At 35.9% G+C, this 22,288-nt stretch overlaps 1 protein-coding gene across 3 annotated transcripts in view; it reads right to left on the bottom strand.

Annotated features, from left to right (window-relative positions):
• Positions 1 to 22,288, bottom strand: part of LOC136826864 (B-cell linker protein-like) — an 850,768-nt gene that overhangs the window by 704,193 nt on the left and 124,287 nt on the right. The gene's annotated exons all lie outside the window — the stretch shown is intronic.

Here is a 22,288-nt window from a genome sequence, read left to right as displayed (position 1 = left end):
GGTTCCACCAGTTTCAGAGGCAGTCCCAACTAAAGAGTGTTTCTTGGCATGGGGAAGTGGTACTGGCAGACATGGAAGTGGCCGCTAAATATCCAAAAACCTTTAAGAAAATCATCAGGGACAAGGGCTACCATCCAGAACAGGCGTTCAATTTGGCCGAGACTGGCTTGTTCTGGAAGATGCTGCCTTCATGGACATAACGCATGCAGGATGAAGCCAGAGGTTCAAAGCCCAGAAGGCCAGGGTTACCCTCATCGTGTGTAGAAATGCTGCTGGCTTCATGCTGAAACAGGCCTCATTTACAAGGCTGCAAACCCCAGGGCTCTCAACAATAAGAGCAAGGGATTGTTGCCTGTGTTTTGGATGCACAACCCCACGGCCTGGTCTTTGGTGTTTGAACTATTAAAATACGCAGTTATAAGCATTTTTAGAAGGGGGTGTCAAGTATTCACGGATTTTAGTTATTTGCAGGGGGTTGTGGTCCCTATCCCCCGCAAATCCGGGGGGGGGGGCAACTGTATTTTTTTCAATGCGTATTTAAATACTGTATTTAGGTACAGTACTTAATGTACCTATGTCATCCTTATCTATGTTAAAAGAAAACGGTAAGGCTTGAATAATGTATGAAAGAAAATGTGCGTGCCTGAATATATATAAGGATAAATTTATTAACTTTTGCCTTAGTGAAAGTAGAGTAACAGTTGTAGGAGTGTTCACACGTAGCTGTGAGCCATATATTTGTAAGGGTGCAGTAATGTTGTAAGATGACCTTGAAATGATATTAAAGAGTTTTAGAATGATAGTTTAAGGTATATTTGGTGTTTGAACTATTAAAATATGCAGTTACAGTACAAGCATTTTTAGAGAGGATTCTAACTTATCGCGGGTTTCAACTTATCCAGGTGGTTGTGGTCCCTAACCCCGACGAACACCGGGGGTCAACTGTAATTTGTATATTTCCTAACTTACAAAACCTGAGTTCTTTACATTCATGTCCCACCTCAGCCACCCCTCACTCTGATATCTGGGCCAAAAGGCAAAGTAGAGTGCTGGCCGACAAGTTGGCGGGGTTTCCCACCTACCGTCAGTAGTTAACGACTTTGAAAGTTAGACGGGTGTTCCAGCTCAAGTTTGCAAGCTAAATCCCTATAAAGGGAACTCAGGTTTATATGCTAGGAAAAATACAAAAGTAATCCCTCATTTATCTGGACTGCCATTATCTGGAACGCGACATTATCCGACACACCCAGACCAGGGACCAAGGCCCCAGAGATATGTGATACATACAGTTGATCCCACCTATTAGCGGTTCAGGATTTGTGGCTTCATCTATTCACGGCTTTTCTGTGGAACTCCTCTCTAAATTATTTGCAGAAAATTCAGTAATTTGCAGATTTTTTTGTCAGGCAATATTCACCAACTACTGTATTTTCATGTTATTTTTGTGACTATACACATTTTTATGATAAAATTATTTACTAATTTTCAAATATTAATAGTATTAATGTAAACACAGCAAAATATCAATAAAATGTATTTCTTTAATGCATATTGAAATACATGTATTTCTTACCTCAGTAAGAGAGAGAGAGAGAGAGAGAGAGAGAGAGAGAGAGAGAGAGAGAGAGAGAGAGAGAGAGAGAGAGAGAGAGAGAGAGAGAGAGAGAGTTTTAAGCTTTGCACTAGTAATAAACTGGCTTTCTCTCCCTTCTGTACAGCTGTTCCAGAAAGTCCTGGCACACTTTTCAGTGAATTTCGTTCACCAAGATATTTTTTTCTTTTTGATAACATAGTCGCTTGTTTTGTCCTCAAGGAGTTACCTTCCATGGTCTACCAGAGCTCCATGGTGACCGAACTAATATCAAAGAATTCTCTTCTAGTTGGTCTTTTTGGCCAGGTGTTGTGTCGTAATGATTAACATTTTAACACATGATGGAGTATATAATGGACTCAAAGATAAGAGGGCACTTTCCCTTATCTTCAGTGAAGCTGAACCCAGTTTTTCCAATGTCAAAAGAACTGCAAGAAGAGAAGCAACTATTGCGCATGTGCATCCACCCTCTTGTTTACAACTGGGCCGTTAAAAACCAAGGACCCATTAACTCTCTTTGGTCCATAGTGAACGGTTCATGTCGTTACCAGCACTCTGAAAAAATTCGACTTTTTTCTCTGCTTTCATTATCAAGTATCATGGAAACCTCAAAATAGCAAGATAAGTGTTTAATATTAAGTTCCGATTAAAAGTTTTAGTTTTAAACTTTTGGAATTGATATTTTCCTTGTAAAAGCTGGAACCCCACTCATTGATTGCTACCTAGTTTCGTAAAGCAAAAATTGTTTTAAATTCTACCTAAATGTTTTACCTAAAAGAAATGTTCCACAACTATTATTAATACAGAAAATCTTTTCAGATTATACGATGTCTACAATAACCTAGGCAGTGAGTGAGAATAATTTAGCCTAGATTAATAGTGGATTTTGTCTGTACAATTATGTATCCTTAAGTGGCCTAGCTTAGACCAAGGACCCTAGGATCAGATAATAACAATATCGTGGCAAAATACAACAGAATCCCAGTCCTCAACCGTACCAGAACTTGACATAATCAGATTTTGACATGAAATGTTGAGTAAATCTTGCGTAAGAGCTCGAACAACAAACCAGAATCCGACCCGATGAATCATATGATGTTTGTAAACAAAAGTGTTTCAGTCAGCCGCCGCTAGTTGGTGTTGTTGGCTATCTACATTCAGACATTTGGATATTACGTATATATTATAGATGATAAAAATTTAGTAGGGTATATACACTATAGTACATTCATAACTGTTAATTTGGAAACAAGTGTAATCTCTAATCTCTGAAATACAGTACTGTACGTATACTATAGATGAGAAAGTGTTTACATGGCAACCAGGGTCTCATGCTCGATTTTATCTTAGACAGTGACGCACGTGTGCATTTCTGTATCGAATGCAATGTTTATGTGTGCTGTTTGGTAGTGAACGCCTTCTTAAGCTTCTCGGTAAAGAGGAGGTTAGCCTGAGGTTAACTCAGAGATGCTAATTACAAGGATATTTTATGGAAAAAAATATGTTAGGGTATCATAACATTCATTGAAAGATGTTTTACAGTGATTTTGTACACTATTCCAGTAGACTGTATGAAATTTACCATAAATTAATACTAAGCGTAAACAACATTTATGTAATTAGTACCACGATATGCCACCAGGGTAGCGCTCTGGTTTGTTTGCATCTGCTCATGCCACAAGCTACCGAGTGCCAACGTAACTTATGAAATTTTTCTTAATTTTATGATAACAGACATACTGTACAGTAATTCAGCTTATTTTTAATACTTTATTAATACTTTACTGTAATAATCAGGCTTGTTTTTCAATGTTATTATTATTAACAACAGTTTTTGTGTGTACCCGTTACAGTACATTCTGGTAGTGCCTATAGGCTACCTAGCCTAGCCTATGGTGCTCGGTCTACCATCGGTAATACAGCTGCATTGGTCGTAGGTCAATTTTTTTGATACAGTATGCATTTACAAATGTAAAATGTGCTTCTGATACAGTAAGTTACTTAACTCTGAACTTATTTAATTGAAGGTTTGTGTAATGTTTTGTATAAAAAGGCAAGGTTGGGGTAATGACTGGTGGTCAGGAACAGATTAATCCATTTTCAGTTATTTCTTATGGGAGAAATTGATTCGGAATTCGACTATATTGAATCTCGACGTTTCTTCCTGAACGGATTAGTGTCGAGGACCAGGCCTCTACTGTAAATAGATAGCCTAACAATAAGGCTACATATTAGTATAAATTTTTTCCTTTTATATAAGCCTGCACACTTAAGCATGTATTAAATAATCCAAGACTAGCCTAGGCATTACCTTATATCAATTTAAGTGATAACTTTTTACGAAATATCCCACTTGTGGACTAAATTGTTAGCCTACACCATGTAACCTAGGACTAGATGAAATAGTAATCTTTGCTGGATGAGATGGTAACCTTGCCTTAAGGCTACATACTAAGGTAATAGTGTTTTATGTAGCCCATACCCTTAAGTGTTAAATAAACAATCCGGATTAGGCAGTAGCCTAGATCAGAGTGAGTTATAGCCTGGTTATAAGGTTACATCATAAGTGACTTAGTTTTATATAGTAGACCCAATAGCCTAGGATATAAACAACAACCTGGGTTAGACAAAAAATAGTACACTAACTATAAGGTTACATGTTAGCAAATTTTCTGTTTTTATATAGCCTAGCCTATACATTTAAGAGTGATCTAAAATAATCTGGATTAGGCAATACCCTATACTAGGTTAAGAAAGAACAAATAAGCCAAGGATTTTGTATAAAAAGTATCCTAGGCTCAATAAAATAACCTAGTTTTTTACGACTCGGTAGCATGTCTGTCAGGCTCCATACTAGTATTGTCGTATGTAGCCTATATCCTTAAAGGTGATATAAACCTAGAACATGAAGTAGACTAACCAGATTAAGTAGGAACCCCTTTTTAAGGAATATCTTACTATTAGCCTATAACAGCAATGGCCGAATATCAGACAAAAGGATAGTCTCTGCCACATAAAACAGAAAACTACATTACAAGAGAATTATTGTCTGTATATAGTTTGTATCCCTAAGTTTTAAATAAGCCTACAATAGATTAAACAAGAACTTTCTCAGAAATCCTCTATGCTTAGCTTAACGTAGATTATACTAGCCCTTAAACGCCGAGCCTCTATTTGCAAAAGTGTCTGCGTATGCTGGCACGGTTTGAGAGTCACCACCGAAGCAGAAAGAAAGTTTTTTCAAAAAACCACAGCACGCTTAGTTTTTAAGATTAAGAGTTCATTTTTGGCTCCTTTTTTTCTTAATGCCTGAAGTTTAGTATGCAACCATCAGAAATGAAAAAAATATCATTATCATATATAAATATTGGAATAGACAGCACAAAAAAAATTTCATATATAATTGTATACAAATCATGCTGTGAGCAAAATGGTTAAAGCTAATGAGTTATTTTTTTTCGTTGTATTGTGCACTAAATAGTGATGATTTTGGTATAGAACAAATTGTAAAATGATCAAAGCAACACAGAGAAAATATTATCACAAAATGATGCATGAATTCGTAACGCACAGACGTAAAAAAAAGTTTTTTCAAAAATTCACCATAAATCGAAATATTGTGCTAGAGACTTCTCGTTTGTTGCAAAATGAAGGAAAATGATTGAATATTACTAGAATGTAAGAGTTTTAGCTTACAATTGCATTTTTAGAACATTTCGGTCGAGTCAAAGTTGACAGAGGGTTGAAATTTTGGCACTTATCGTGATTTATATGAATCTATTTCAAAACTGATAAAAGCTACAACCAGGAGTTATTTTTTGTTGTATTCTACATGAAATTGCACACATTTTCATGTATAACACTTCATGTAATGGCTAATAGAAAATGGCGCAAAAATTATGACAAAGTGACTAAAGAAATTCTGAGATTTTCAGCAGAGTTAGCACGCGGAGGTAAGGAAAAGTTTTTTTCAAAAATTCACCATAAATCGAAATATTGTGCTAGTGACTTCATGTTTGTTGCAAAAGGAAAGTAAATGATTGCATGTTACTAGAATGTAAGAGTTTTAGCTTACAATTGCAGTTTTCGACCATTTCGGTCGAGTCAAAGTTGACTGAAGGTTGAAATTTTGGCACTTATCGTGATTTATGTGAAAATATTTCAAAGCTGATAAAAGCAACAACCATGAGTTATTTTTTGCTGTATTCTACATGAACTTGCGCACATTTTCATGTATCCAACTTTATGTAACGCCTAATAGAAAATGGTCCAAAAATTACGACAAAGTGACAAAAGAAATCTGAGATTTTCAGCAGAGTTAGCGAGCGTGGAGGTAAGGAAAGAGTTTTTTCAAAAATTCACCATAAATCGAAATATTGTGCAAGAGACTTCCCGTTTGTTGCAAAATGAAGGTAAATGATTGAATATTACTAGAATGTAGGAGTTTTAGCTTACAATTGCATTTTTCGACCATTTCGGTCGAGTCAAAGTTGACCGAAGGTTGAAATTTTGGCACTTATCGTGATTTATATAAAAATATTTCACGACTGATAAAAGCTACAACCATGAGTTACTTTTTGTTGTATTCTACATGAAATTGCGCACATTTTCATGTATCAAACTTTATGTAACGCCTAATAGAAAACAGTGCAAAAATTATGGCAAAGTGACTAAAGAAATTCTGAGATTTTAAGCATAGTGTGCGCGGACATAAGGAAAAAGTTTTTTCCAAAAATTCACCATAAATCGAAATATTGTGCTAGTGACTTCCTGTTTGTTGCAAAATGAAGGTAAATGATTGAATGTTACTAAAATGTAAGAGTTTTAGCTTACAATTGCATTTTTAGACCATTACGGTCGAGTCAAAGTTGACCAAAGGTTGAAATTTTGGCACTTATGATTTATATGAAAATATTTCAAAACTGATAAAAGCTACAACCATGAGTTATTTTTTGTCGTATTCTACATGAAATTGCGCACATTTTCATGTATAAAACTTTATGTAACGCCTAATAGAAAATGGTGCAAAAATTACAACAAAGTGACTAAAGAAATTCTGAGATTTTCAGCAGAGTTAGCGCGTGCGGAGTAGGGAAAAAGTTTTTTCAAAAGTTCACCATAAATTGAAATATTGTGCTAGAGACTTCCCGTTTGTTGCAAAATGAAGGTAAATGATTGAATGTTACCAGAATGTAAGAGTTTTAGCTAACAACTGCATTTTTCGACCGTTTCGGTCAAGTCAAAGTTGACTGAAGGTTGAAATTTTGGCACATATCGTGATTTATATGAAAATAATTGAAAACTGATAAAAGCTACAATCATGAGTTATTTTTTGTTGTATTCTACATGAAATTGCGCACATTTTCATGTATAACACTTTATGTAACGCCTAATAGAAAATGGTGCAAAAATTACGACAAAGTGACTAAAGAAATTCTGAGATTTTCAGCAGAGTTAGCGCGTGGGAAAGTAGGGAAAAAGTTTTTTAAAAAAATTCACCATAAATTGAAATATTGTGATAGAGACTTCCCGTTTGATGCAAAATGAAGGTAAATGATTGAATATTACTAGAATGTTAGATTTTTTGCTTAAAAAAAATATCCAAATATATATAAATATATATATATATATATATATATATATATATATATATATATATATATATATATATATATATATATATATATATATATATATATATATATATATATATATATATATATATATATATATATATATATATATATATATATATATATATATATATATATATATATATATACATACATATCTATAATATAATATTTTTTTATATTTATATATATATATATATATATATAATAATATATAATGCAGGTATAAAAATTTTTTATATATATATATATATATTACACACACATATATAATATAATTTTTTTTATTTTGGTAGAATAACTAAAGGGAATGCAAAAAACTTTTTTTGCATAAAAGAAAATAATATAAAAACACCAATAAATAGATATATAAAAAATTGTAATAAATATAAAATTAAATATAAAATCAATGCAGAATACTCACTCGTAATCCTGACTCTTTGTTCTGTTCTTGTTTTCTCCCTCCTCCATTGAAGAGTCTTGCATTTTTTTCCTCTCGACATGACAAGGTACAGGTGGAGGAGGGAGACACACGCCCTTACTGCAGATGGGCCGCCCTTCGGCGGTCCGCTGCGCCCTCCAGTGTCCCTCGGGTAGGCGCACTCCAATATATGACCGCAGTGTGGTATTTGCGGTCACACTCCCCGATCCTGCAAAGTGCCACCTTGCAGGTGCAACAGACGAACTGGGTGTCTCTTCTGCCATTTATATGGCACACCCGGCACCGTTTCTGCCTACGCCCTTCTAGGGGCTCCAGTGTGTGATCCCCTGCCTGCAGCCGACACACAGGGTTGACTACCTGACAGGACATTGGAATGTGAGGGAGGGCAGCAGCAAGGACAGGGACAGCAGGGGTGGCGGCGGCGGCAGCAGGGGCGGCGGCGGCAGCAGGGGCGGCATCATCAAGGGCGGCGGCAGCAGGGGCAGCGTCGGCAGGAGCAGGACGACCAAGGTTGGCCCTCCTAGCGACATCTGCCCTATCCTCTCGGGGCAGATCTGGAGCTCGGGGCAGGGGGGTGGCGTTGGAAGGCCACTCCTCAGGATTAAAGTTTATGAGGGCATTCCCGGCCACCTCGAGAAACTGGATGTGGGACAACCTCTGAGCGTCAGAATTGTACCCACAGTAGAGGATGTAGGCATTCTGGAGGGCCAACTGAAGGAGGTATTTGAGGAGCTTCTGTGTCCACCTCCTGGTTCTCCTGGCAAAGGGATAATACTGGATGAGTTGATCAAGAGATCAACTCCTCCTATATGCCTGTTGTAGTGTCCGATGACAGTAGGGCGTTGGACACGAAACTCTTCATACGAAACTCGGCCGTGCCGACTTGTCTTCTTCCCCTGAATGATCTCTTCTTGGAGGGGCTCATGACTCATCGTAATCATGGGCACGAGTCGAACCCCCTTCCAAAAGATGACGAAGACATCTCCCTTCCACCGCCACTCTGTCTCTCCTCTTGCCAGATGTTGCGGCTGGCTAGCAAACCTCTTGAGGACATTCGGGGCTCCACGCACCAACCGAAGGGTACCACTGATGTGCACACCTGCTTCATACAGTTCCTGGGCCAGGGATACTGAGTTATAATAATTATCCATAAACAGGTGGTATCCCTGGTTACAGAAACGACCCACAAGACCGAAGACAGTGTCATGCAGCGTGGAGAAGACCCCGGAATACACTAGAAGTCCACGACGTATCCAGTGTTGGATTCCGTTATAAAAAATAACTTCACACCATATTTCTTTGGCTTCTTGGGGTTGTACACTTTTATGCTTAGACGCCCTTTGTATGGCATCATCCCCTCATCCAAAGAAAGGTTCTTGGAAGGAACCACAAGAAACTGGCACCGTTCACGAATGTACTACAACACTGGGCGGACTAAGATGAGGCGGTCGGGGTTATTCCGGGGTATGGCCCTTCGGTTGAAGGCGTTGAAATACCTGTCCAACGCCAGGAAACTATCACGGGGCATAATGCCGGGCACATTGGGCGTACTTAAAAAAAAATTCTGCCTCCAATATTGCCTGACGTCGGCAGCAGGCATCATACCAGAAAAATGTGAAGCCCCAAAAAATGCGCTATGTCCGTGAGATTGCAGCCCCGCCAGCGATACGGCAACATCGTCTGCAGTTCCTCATGGCAGTACCAGCGTAATCTGCCGTCTCTGCAACCAGGTATTCCAGCAATTCCCGTGTCAGGAAAAGCTGAATGAACCCCAGTGCAGTGAGAGGCACAGGGACGGTCAGTCCAGGTGCTGCCGTGAATGGGTGCATGTTAGGTGGGGTGGGGTCCTCTGACCACCCCTCATCACTTTCGGACGAACAGCCTTCACCCAAACTGCCGCGACGTTGCGACCTTCTACGGGCCCGTGCACGCACGTCGCACTCCCACCCTCCCCACTGGCCCATCTCCCTCACTTTCACCATCACTTTCTGTCTCGTCCCCACCAGCCACAATCGGGGCCTCCTCCTCCTCCTCCTCCTCAGACTCTCCCTCATACGCACTGAAACCACTAAATTCAAGCTCACTTTCCTCCTGTGGCTCCCGTACAGACATTGGGGGCAAGTACTCGTCATCACTAACATCAGGCATGATGTCCTCATCACTGGATGGCCAACTGCCATCGAAATGAGGACTTTCCACCTGCTTTCGATCGAGCTCCAACAAGTACTCGTAAATGTCCTTTTGTTGGAGGCCTCCCAAATGCTTACGAATGCCCCTCAGGACACCCCGATGCTTCCTAGGGGTCGTAAAAGGCACGGGATGTGGTCCTTGGTCCCCTTCGGTCACACATGGCCGCACAACACGGCGTTGAGAAGCTGGGTCACCTTGGGTGCTTGGTCCCTCTCCAGCATCCCAGTCTAAAACTCGTCTCACATGCTCATACCGACAGGTAATATGCGCCTTTCACGGTCCTGACAACATTGGGACATCTCTGCAAACGTCCTGTTGCCTCACAAATACGCAAACACTCGCCAAAGTTCTGCAAAACACAGATGCGTCAAGATATCGCTCTCCGACGATGCGCCGCTGATGCTTTCTGGTGCAAGAAGGAAGAAATCCGCGCATGCGCATCTGGGTGACGCTTATAAACAAAACAACAGCGTGATCCGTGAACTCCCAGCATCCCTCAAGGCGCGTGATTTAAAACCTTTCGCAAACTAGGCCTATAATTATTTTTCCGCGAATATTTAAAAAAACATTTTTTAGTCGACGTACCGTACATCCACTCGGCACCCAACAGACAATTTTAGTCAACGTATGGTAAGTCCAGTCGGCGTTTAAGGGTCTTCACTGGTGGCATTCCAGGGAGACACTGGAAGCTTCAATTAAATTACATGAAGAAAGGGTTATGTGGGTAAAAGCTGAATAAAGAAACAACTAATATGTGGAATTTAAAAAGGGTAGGACTAACAGTCCAAGTAAAAAGGTGTCACTCAAGATAAATTTTAGGTGTTTTTTTTTTTAATTGTAAGTCTGTTATAACAAACATATTGCTTCATTTCATTATGTTCTGTTTATAAGAATGAAGGCTGTATTGTCATAGTGTCTATCATAAGCATTGGGCATTTCCATTATTATAGGTCTATTATACATATTAGACCTTTATATTTCTCTTTATAGGCCCATTACAAAAATGACACAATATCATTATAGGTCTATTATAAGGATCTGATCTTTACTTCACTACAGACCACTGGTTCTCAAACTGGGATAATTACTCCCATGGGGTAATGGAGCCTTTCCTGGGGCGGGGTGGGGTAACACGGCACTTTCTAAAAGTAATAGTTCTTTCGAATAAAATTCAGTAAATTTATAAATAAATAAATTAATAAACTAATAAATAATAAAGAATTAACTCTAAAATCTAAATTCTTATTTCTTAAGACTTGAGTAAAAGAAGAATCAGTTTTTTTACATATAAAACGCATTAGAAATTAAGCATTTTTTAAAGCTTTAAATAACTAAGAGGAATGGGGTATTTCAATATTTTAAAAAAATTTGAGAACCACTGCTATAAATATGAGCTGGATATTTGTATCAGTAAGGCAGTCCCCGGTTTACGACGGTTCCGGGGTAATGGTGATCAAATATATTCATCAGAAATTATTTCCACTTACAGGTTCCGACGAGTAACCGATCCGATATGGCCCCAAAATGGCAGAATAATCATAATTTGAAGGTTTTTTTGATGTAAAAACTCAATAATAATAGACCGTTTTCAATGCACCCCACAGCATTAAAAGTAAGGTTTTCTTATGATTTTTGACGATTTTCGATGATGTTCCGATATTTTTCGGGTTACTGACGTATCAGAACCCCGTAAACCGGGACCGCCTGTATAGGTATATCATGAATCAAGGCTTTATTTCATTATAAATCTATTACACTAACTGCAGATTTTACAGATACTCTATTTTAATCTGGCATGTCTTTCCTTTGATAATGATCCACCTATACTTCACACACAGATGCTGTTAAATGTAAACTCTTACATGAATACTTTTGTGCTATATGCAGAGATAGGGATTAGGCCTAGGATCTATGCTCATTTTCCTCTTCAGCATCTTACTTATAATTTTCACCATCTTTTACAAATGTTTTATTACTTTCAGCTATTACCCTGGAAACATCCAGCCAAAACGGAAGAGAGGAAAATCACTACAGCAGTCGTATGGGGTGGATGGCTGCCATAGGTCCAAGGGAACTTAGATGCATAAATGAAGTTCCAAACATATTAGCATTCTAGAGGAAGTTTTGGTGCCATTGGTGAAAATTCTTCTAATCCCGAGCCAGAACCAATGTATGTAGTTAGTCATGGACAACTCTTCTGTCCATAACGCCCAAATTGTAAAAGAATAGTTCAGAAAACATCCACATGTAATAAAAAAAGAATGGCCAACGAAGTCACGTGACTTAAATGTCATGGAAAGTTGAGGTTACGTAACTAATATATAGGATGCAAGTAATACCAAGACCAGGTAGCACTTAATAAGACATGCAAAGTCAGTCTAGGGACCACTCAGACCAAAACAGGATAATATAAACACTTGCGAGAAGATAGTGGGTTTAATGTCTAAGAGATTATGTATGTTAACTGACAATAAGGGTTCATACTTCAGTACTGAGAGAGAGAGAGAGGGCACGGGTATTAAATTCTTCCATATTTATAGTTTTAAGTAGTAATGGTTTGACTATACCCTGTATTCATTTGTTTATTTATTTACTTATCCATTTATATTCATTTCTTTTAAGAAATTTATGTCTATGTGAAGTGCTGTATAAATTGTTAATTTGCAGTTGAGTAGGGATATATTTATTCATATTATATTCAATATTTCATTTACCTAATGTCTTAGAGGAAAATGTAGTTAGTTGGAGCAATGTTTAGCAAACAAATACATAAGGTTGTGGCAAAACAGCACAGCTTACACGTCATCAAGCTTCTCTCTCTCTCTCTCTCTTATAATCTATCAAAACCAATAAGAACAAAATTAAAATATCAGATAGTAATGTGATAAAAGAAACAGCGCACTCATTATGTCCTCTCTGAATCTACTTTTCCCTGTAGTAGGCTGCATATGACCTGGTGAGGGATGGCCTCGTTAAAGTTGCCAGTTACTGCTTTGTAACCGTTGTCCGAAACGCACTGAAAAGTGTGCCAGGACTTGCCTGAGTGGCTGTGCAAGAGAGACCTATTGAAATGATATTAAAGTTATACTGAAATTATATTAAAATTATATTAAAGTGACATTAAAATGATTTTAAAATATTACTGTAAAGTGTTTTACAATGATACTTTAAGGAATACATGTAAACATAATATCAGTTCACCTTCTCTCTCTCTCTCTCAAGTTATTATCTCCTTCTCTAATAATTCATGAATAATAATTTCACTCTTGATATTTAATGTAAAGCAACCCCCCATATCTTTCTCTCTCTCTGTCTCAGTACTTCATATATCCTTTAAAGAAATATGAATTACTGTATCATTAAAATTATGAAACCAACTTGAAGTTTACAAAGCCATCATCGAATGGGTGCATGCATATATACTTGTTACAATTTTTTTATTGCTCTGACATAGGCTCCATGACGACAGGCTATTGGCTGGAGGAGTTGGAAGTAGCCAATCACAGAGCTTGTAGCAAACCCCCACCCCACCATGACGACATTATTGGCTGGGAGGGTTGAAAATGGCCAATCACAAAGTTTGTAGCTCATATGCTGTGTACAGGATTCAGAAGGGTGATTTGTATTTTCTCTCTCTTTCTCTTGTTGAGATGAGAGAGAGAGAGAGAGAGAGAGAGAGAGAGAGAGAGAGAGAGAGAGAGAGAGAGAGAGAGAGAGAGAGAGAATTTTTTCTGCATTGGTAACATGTATGTTTATTTGTTTTGTAAAGTTTTATGGATAAAAGTGACATTACTTTGTCAATCATTTTTTCATATTTTCCAAGCTATAATTACTTTCTGCACTCCAATAACTAGGAAAATATAGTAAAATATAGTAAATTAGGTAAGATTTTAGCATAATTCTGTGGAATTCCCAGTCTTTTTCTGGTAGATAAGCAGGAAAGGGGTGTAGCCCTGACTGTCAATCATTTTGACATATTGACATGAAGGGTCTGGGTAAACAGTCTCTCTCTCTCTCTCTCTCTCTCTCTCTCTCTCTCTCTCTCTCTCTCTCACACACACACACACACACACACACACACACACACACACACACACACACACACACATATATATATATATCTCTATATATATACACATATATATATATATATATATATATATATATATATATATATATATATATATATATATATACATATATATATATATATATATAATATATATATATATATGAGGATGTGTCCCACAACCCCCACAAATAGCTAAAATCTCGAATACTTAAAACCCCCTCTAAAAACACTTAGAACTGCCCATTTTGATAGTTTAAACACAGAAAAACCCTGTAAAAATGTATATACCTGAGTATTTTAATAGTTTTATCACAAAAAGTGCATTTATTCATGAAAATTATATGAAAATACAGTAATTAGTGAATATTTCTCAGTGAAAAATATCGCGAATGGGCAAATTTTCCGCGAATAATGGCTAGATATGTTCCACAGAGAAACCCGCGAATGCATGAGTCCACGAATCATGAGAACGCAAATACAGGGGGTTTACTGTATGTATGTATGTATGTATATATATGTATGTATATATATATATATATATATATATATATATATATATATATATATATATATATATATATATATATATATATATATATATATATATATATATATATATATATATATATATATATATATATATATATATTTTAGTCTGCTGCATTTCTTCTCCTTTCACGATATAAGGTAGAATATATATTGATTCCTATTTATATATATATATATATTGCCTCAAGGTATTTTATAGCATCATATAATAATTTCAGTGTTGGCTTCGAGCATTTCCTGGTTAGACCCGCGTGTGTGTGTCTCGTGTGATTTTAATACTACCATTTTGCAAATATAGTATCTTCTTGATATATAAGAAATATTTATGACTTGTATATATGTATACTTGTATATATGTTCTTGTTGTGGGAGTTATTCTTTATGATATTGTTCTAAAGTTCTTATATATATCTGCAGGTCAATTTTATATTTTCCTCTATATATATTTCTCTAAGTACTTTTTAAATCGGTCTTGTATATATAATTCCTGTAATATAATTTATTCTCTCTTTCTCCTTTTTCCTTCGGATGCAAAAAACTATCCATTTTCTTCCTGATGACTTCTTGGATATCGTTATTTGGTACCGTTGTTTACAAGAACCTGTCTTTCCAGTTCGGTTCTTTAAAATGATCTCTAATATAAGCTTAATTGTATTTTGGGACTTCACTATTTGCATTGAGACACATTCCGGTCTGAAGGACGGTCGTCCGAAATTCGATAATCACATCCAGGAATGAAGGATGCCAGGAATTTTGTTGGAAGGCAACTAGAAAATCAACGAAGATATCGTCTAAAATGACCTATAAAACTTTATATTTGATATATATATTATATATATATATAAAAATATATATATATATATATATATATATATATATATATATATATATATATATATATATATATATATATATATATATTATAACAACCACAAATCCTGTGGGGCTGTCAGGTTCTTTAAAATAGATCTTAACTATTGGGGACTAGAGAAAAGGACTGTGATAATCTCAAGGAGAAGGATGCCATAGAAAAGACTCAAATGACCTTAAAACTTAATTGATTATCATTACTATATTACAAAAATGTACAAGTGAGCCCAGATTTCAGACAGCACAGCAAAACAAAAATAATCAACAGTAACTTTAAAGAGCACAAAAATGGCTCGATAACCCTTAAATAAAAAAAAATTCACGGCAGCGGTAAAGCAGTCAGTAATAATAGACAAAAATAACATAGCACAATAATAATAACCCATAAACAGAAAAATTCAAAGCAGCAGTAAAACAGTCAATAATAATAATAGACATACATAACATTACACAATAATAACATGAGCCACACTTGCTTCATCAACAATAACAATCATACATAACCAGGAGTCATACTCATTCCAACACATAACAATAACCTCATCATACATTAATGACAACCATAACCGTCATATATTAATGACCAAAGTAATAACCTTGTCATATATTAATCACAACCACAAGAATCACAAAAGACCCACTCTTGAGATGCACGGAGAGAATGAGAGACACTTTAAGAACAACGAGGAAGATTATCGAACACTTCCATGCCGACCACAGCTTCTCAGCTGCCACAGATGGACATAGTCCCGCAGCCCGGACCATTGAGATGCAACGAACGAGATACCGACTGTAACCCCTACCGATATGTAGGAGTAGACTTGCAAACGGTGAAACTGACCGTCTGCCAAAAATATATGGGTAGCTTACTTAGCAAGCACCACTAATTTCTTGTTAGATTTTGGGTCTAGATCCAGTGTATAAGATACCAGATGAAACTAATGTATAATATATCCTTGGAATCTCCTGATTATAGAATGACTAGTGACAGACATACTAGAGGGTGGGTTCCCCCTGACAGACACACTGAAAAGGGGGGTTAATTGGATCTAGATCCAACTTAGGAGATACCAAGTAAAATTTACTATACAATACCACTGCACATCCTAGAGTACTATGGTGGTCATGACAGACATTTTAGTGGGTGGTTACCCCCTGACAGGCCCCACAATGAGTGGGAAGGGGGAGACAGGATCTACATCTAACACTGGAGATACCATGTAAAATTTGCACTACAATAGCACTGCATATCCTAGAGTTATGTGTTGGTAATGACAGACATTTTAGTGGGTGGTTACCCCTGACAGACACACCTAACGGGTGGGGAGAGGAAAGGGCAAGCCCCTGATAATTACTATATAGACTACGTATAGTAGGCTGCTATTCACCAGTAATATACAGTATTGTGATATATTAATAAATCTTTTTTCTCCTTTCTATATACTTTGTATTATTTTATACGAATATTATTTGTTTGTTTCATATAAATAATATTCATCTGTAGGCCTATAATAATTCGGTCATATTATTTTGTCAAGCAAGCAACTGACTTCAATTACATTACTCGCTTTATATTATCTTTGTTTACGAGATGAACGTTGATATAAGCGAAGGCTGGAAGACTGGCACTGTAAAGCAGCATGTAAGTTCTTATCATTATTCGATTTATTGCTATAAAATGTCTATGTACATAACGCTGTTAAATAGAGTAATACGCACCTACTGAATAGACAGTAATACACATGTAAGATATACGCTATAGTCAGAGTACAAATCATAATAATTGCGCTATCGCCTACTCAGTTTGTTTTATCGAAGTAGGAATACCTTCTTTTGGTTTCAACTGACTTGCATACTAATAATCTCGTGGATACATTCAAGTTGTGAATTATCAGTTTTAGGAATGAATATCGTTGTTACATTCTCTCAAGAAGATTATGAATAAATACAAGAGCAAACTAGACCAAAAAATTAATCACCTAACTTAAATGTAAAGAAAACAAGAGAAATGAAAAATGAGAACATAAACAAGCTCAGGGAAGTTAGCCTACTCTGTTTACTGGAGGTCTTGCACACAGCTGACAGATTTGCCCTTTCAATTGTCCGATTTTTATGACTGCGTTGGAGACGGATTATAAATCATATTAGCAATAGTAAATACACTGAACAGATGTGAGAATATAATATGATGTTAGTGACTGCCTACAGGATATAATGAAGAGTGAAAAAAATATCATTAGGGAGAAAGTTAAACGAATAATGGTCGTCAAAGCCTGCATCGATAGCATGTATTGAAACACATTGCATAGGCTGGCTCTGGTGCGTGCCGGCGGGAAGTTAAGTGACACACACTCAGCTCGCTTTAAACATCAAACTGCGGGCAATTTTCGTCTTAATTTTGCCCGTAAGTATTATTTTTTAGTTGAGTTTAAGTTTTCCTCCCTGAAAATATGGTACTGGGTACTTGGTGGTGTCGTAGCTTAATCTGAGTGAGGCCAGCTGAAAATAAGTGGAGCATATTTAAATAATTGACATGCTATTATAGGCCTACTTAATTTGGGAGTCAGGATCTCCAAGTTGTATGATCGTCAACTTCGGGAGGGGGACTACAATGGGGAAAAGTGTGTTGTAGTTAGCCTATCTTGACCAATTCGTTCACATTTTCGTTTCAAGTAATTATTTGTGTTGTGCTACATCATTTCTTTGTGAAAGTGTGGGTGTTAAAGCGGCTCTACACCATGGGACTTTGGTCTTAATATCAATCGAAATGCTATATCCGATTGGTCTTAATATCAGTCGAAATGCCGTATCCGATAAAAATTTTATCTCATTCACATGATCCAACCGCACCTCAAGAACAAGTCTGTTGATGGTGAGACACGGTGGGCTACGGACCTCGACATGGATATAGTGACCTAACTATAGGCCTAAGAAAATAAAATGACCAAAGACTGGCTATTAAAACGAGAAAACTTATCTCACATTTCTTTTTAGAGGAATTGAGACTCACACTATATGACTGGTTTAATTATTTGAGAATGGATCAGCACACATACTTTTTAGCTGTTGTCACTTGTGACCCCTCCCATTCAGAAAAAATACTACTTTGTGTTAAGCAATAACTCCATTTAAAAGGCTCAGTGCTAATATTATATATATATATATATATATATATATATATATATATATATATATATATATATATATATATATATATATATATATATATATATATATATATATATATATATGTATATATATGCATATATATATATGTATATGTATATGTATATATATATACATATATATATATATATATATATATATATATATATATATATATATATATATATATATATATATATATATATATATATATATATATATATATATATATATATATATATATATATATATATATATATATATATATATATATATATATATATATATATATATATATATATATATATATATATATATATATATATATATATATATATATATATATATATATAATATATATATATGTATATATATATATATATATATATATATATATATATATATATATATATATATATATATATATATATATATATATATATATATATATATATATATATATATATATATATATATATATATATATATATATATATATATATATATATATATATATATATATATATATATATATATATATATATATATATATATATATATATATATATATATATATATATATATATATATATATATATATATATATATATATATATATATATATATATATATATATATATATATATATATATATATATATATATATATATATATATATATATACATATATACATATACATATACAATATATAATATTATACCATATACATATAATATATATATATGCATATATATACATATACATATACATATATATATATGCATATATTAAAATATATACAAAAACATACATAACTATATATATATATATATATATATATATATATAGTAATTATTATATATATATATATATATATATATATATTAGTGAAATATTCCATAGCTTAATAGGAATTTAAAACAAAAATAACTCCGGCAGTAATTCTTATCCTGTAATATTTCTTGCATTCAGGCCTGTATCTGCAAATCTCATGCATATATCGTAACATACAGAAGTGATGAAAGTTATAGAAGTTTATATAACTATAGGCTTATGCAGATTAAAAAGCTAGATGGGATAGGGTAATAGTGGGAGAAAAAGGAAAAATCATGTGTTATCCCATCATATTCGTATGTATTCCTTGTAGGCCTATAACTTATAATAGGATAATAGGTTTATGCAAAAAGTTTGTCCATCTAATGCTGGACCATATCAGAGTTGTATCGGCATTAAAGTATTATATATACTTTTAATTTTGCACATGCGTTCATACTTTTTGTAAGTATTACGAGTATAAATTCACCCCAGAACTGGCATTCTGCAAATGACCAGTTCATGACGGCCGTCGGGACGGGAGATGTTCCCGTGACGCTGCCAAGAACAAAATTGATGACTGGTCTTAAGTCACCGTTCACGCAATGAGATGTGGTTGAAATCTCACATGCTGTAGGATTTCACGATCAACCCGTACTTGATCCCCACCAGACAGACTGTCTGACCAAGTGACAGACCAAAATTACAACCCATATGATTCAATCTGGTTGGAACTAACCGGGCCTTTCAACTGATCATAAAACTAGACCTCATCATGTAGAGCTGCCCTTAGGGGAATGTATCAAGATTAAATTCCTTATTAATGTTTATATTTCTGATATGGAATTATTATTTTCCAGTATATCATTGCAGATTATGGAGTCTGTTCATGCAGCAGGTGCCACAGGAATTCAGAAGGCATGTATAATATGCAGATCTGAAGAAGTATTTTTGCCTTTTAAATTTTATCTGGCTCATGAATTGCAGAAAATTACCATTTTCTTGTTGAATACTTTAAATATTAATATCGCCTATGATACATATTGAATCATTTCAAGGTGTCCTATCTCTCACCTACAATCGTTGGTTATGTCTGTCAGGGGGTAAACACCCATTAAAATGTCTGTCATTACCATCACAGCACTCTAGGATGTTCAGTGCTCTTGTAGTGCAAATTTTACTTGGTATCTCCAATGTTGGATGTAGATCCTGTCTCCCCCTTCCCACTCATGGGGGTGTCTGTCAGGGGGTAACCACCCACTAAAATGTCTGTCATTACCATCACAGCACTCTAGAATATGCAGCGCTATTGTAGTGCAAATTTTACATGGTATCTCCAATGTTGGATGTAGATCCTGTCTCCCCCTCCCCACTCATTGTGGGGTGTCTGTCAGGGGGTAATCACCCACTAAAATGTCTGTCATGACCACCATAGCACTCTAGGATGTGCAGTGCTATTGAAGTGTAAATTTTACTTGGTATCTCCTAAGTTGGATCCAGATCCAATTAACCCCCTTTTCAGTGTGTCTGTCAGGGGGAACCCACCCTCTAGTATGTCTGTCACTGGTCATTCTATAATCAGGAGAATCCAAGGATATATTATATATTAGTTTCATCTGGTATCTCATATACTGGATCTAGACCCAAAATCTAACAAGCAATTAGTGGTGCTTGCTAAGTGAGCCACCCATATATTTTTGGCAGACGGTCAGTTTCACCGTTTGCAAGTCTACTCCTACATATCGGTAGGGGTTACAGTCGGTATCTCGTTCGTTGCATCTGAATGGTCCGGGCTGCCGCTCTAACACCCTCTTCTAGAAAAACTGGGGAATACACACGAGTCTCCCACCCCCCTTCGGGAACAAAATCCTCAGGAGCCACTCCTCTTCAGGAACAAAACCCTCAGGAGCCACCATCGCACACTTCCACGCCGTCATCTCCTCAGGAACTAGGTCAAGGTCCTCCCCTTGCTCTCCACAGAAAACCATCGCCAGCTGCTTCCAAAACCATCATCACTGGTGAACAACCGCTGCTGCTACTGCCATCACCAACAGCAAGGTGATACTCGAAATCTACCACTGCTGCGTTCTCCTCTGAGAGCTAGATGGTGTGCTGCCTGAAATCTGACTGCCTTCTGAGAAAAACAGAGATGAACAACACCTCGCCTCCCCCACACAAAATACTGGAGAGCAGGTAAACAATTCAACCACGGTAATTTAAAAATATACTATCAGAAAACATGATAATATATATATACATACATACATACATATACATATATATATATATATATATATATATATATATATATATATATATATATATATATATATATATATATATATATATATATATATATATATATATATGTGTATATGTGTGTGTGTGTGTGTGTGTATGTGTGTATGAGAAAATGGCTGTGCCTGAATAAGTATAGGAGTAACCTGATTAGTCTTCACACTTGGCTGTAAGCCATATATTTTTAAAGGTAATGGTTTAAGATGACTCTGAAATAATATTAACCCCTTCGCCACCGGGACGTACACATGTACGTCTTTTACGGTACAGTAATAAAAGACCGCGACGTGCGCCTATACGTCTTTCATCCCTCCTCGAAAAGCAAAGCTGTTTTCTTCAGCTTGGATGGGTTTCAGGCGTAGTATTGTGTACGAGAGAGATGCAGAAGCTCCACCCACTATTCATTCTAGCCAATGAGTGTCCGATGATCGTCGTGACGTCATATTCATATGGGATATTATAAGGGGTATCGTCCAGCAGCACATGCCAGTGCGCCTCAAGCTGTTATGTATGAAACATTGATACGATCTTCTGAGTAAACCATTTGGATTCGAATGCTAAACTTTTTTCCCTTTTGATTGCAGTTTTTTTTTTTTTTTTTTTTTTTAGTATCATCATGTCGGATTATAGTATTTCAGATTCTGGGGCTGAATACCTGCCAGAT

The sequence above is a fragment of the Macrobrachium rosenbergii genome, chromosome 41, assembly GCF_040412425.1.
Source record: "Macrobrachium rosenbergii isolate ZJJX-2024 chromosome 41, ASM4041242v1, whole genome shotgun sequence".
Lineage (NCBI taxonomy): Eukaryota > Metazoa > Arthropoda > Malacostraca > Decapoda > Palaemonidae > Macrobrachium > Macrobrachium rosenbergii.
The sequence above is the reverse complement of the archived record's forward strand: the minus strand, read 5'-3'. Positions and strand labels throughout refer to the sequence as shown.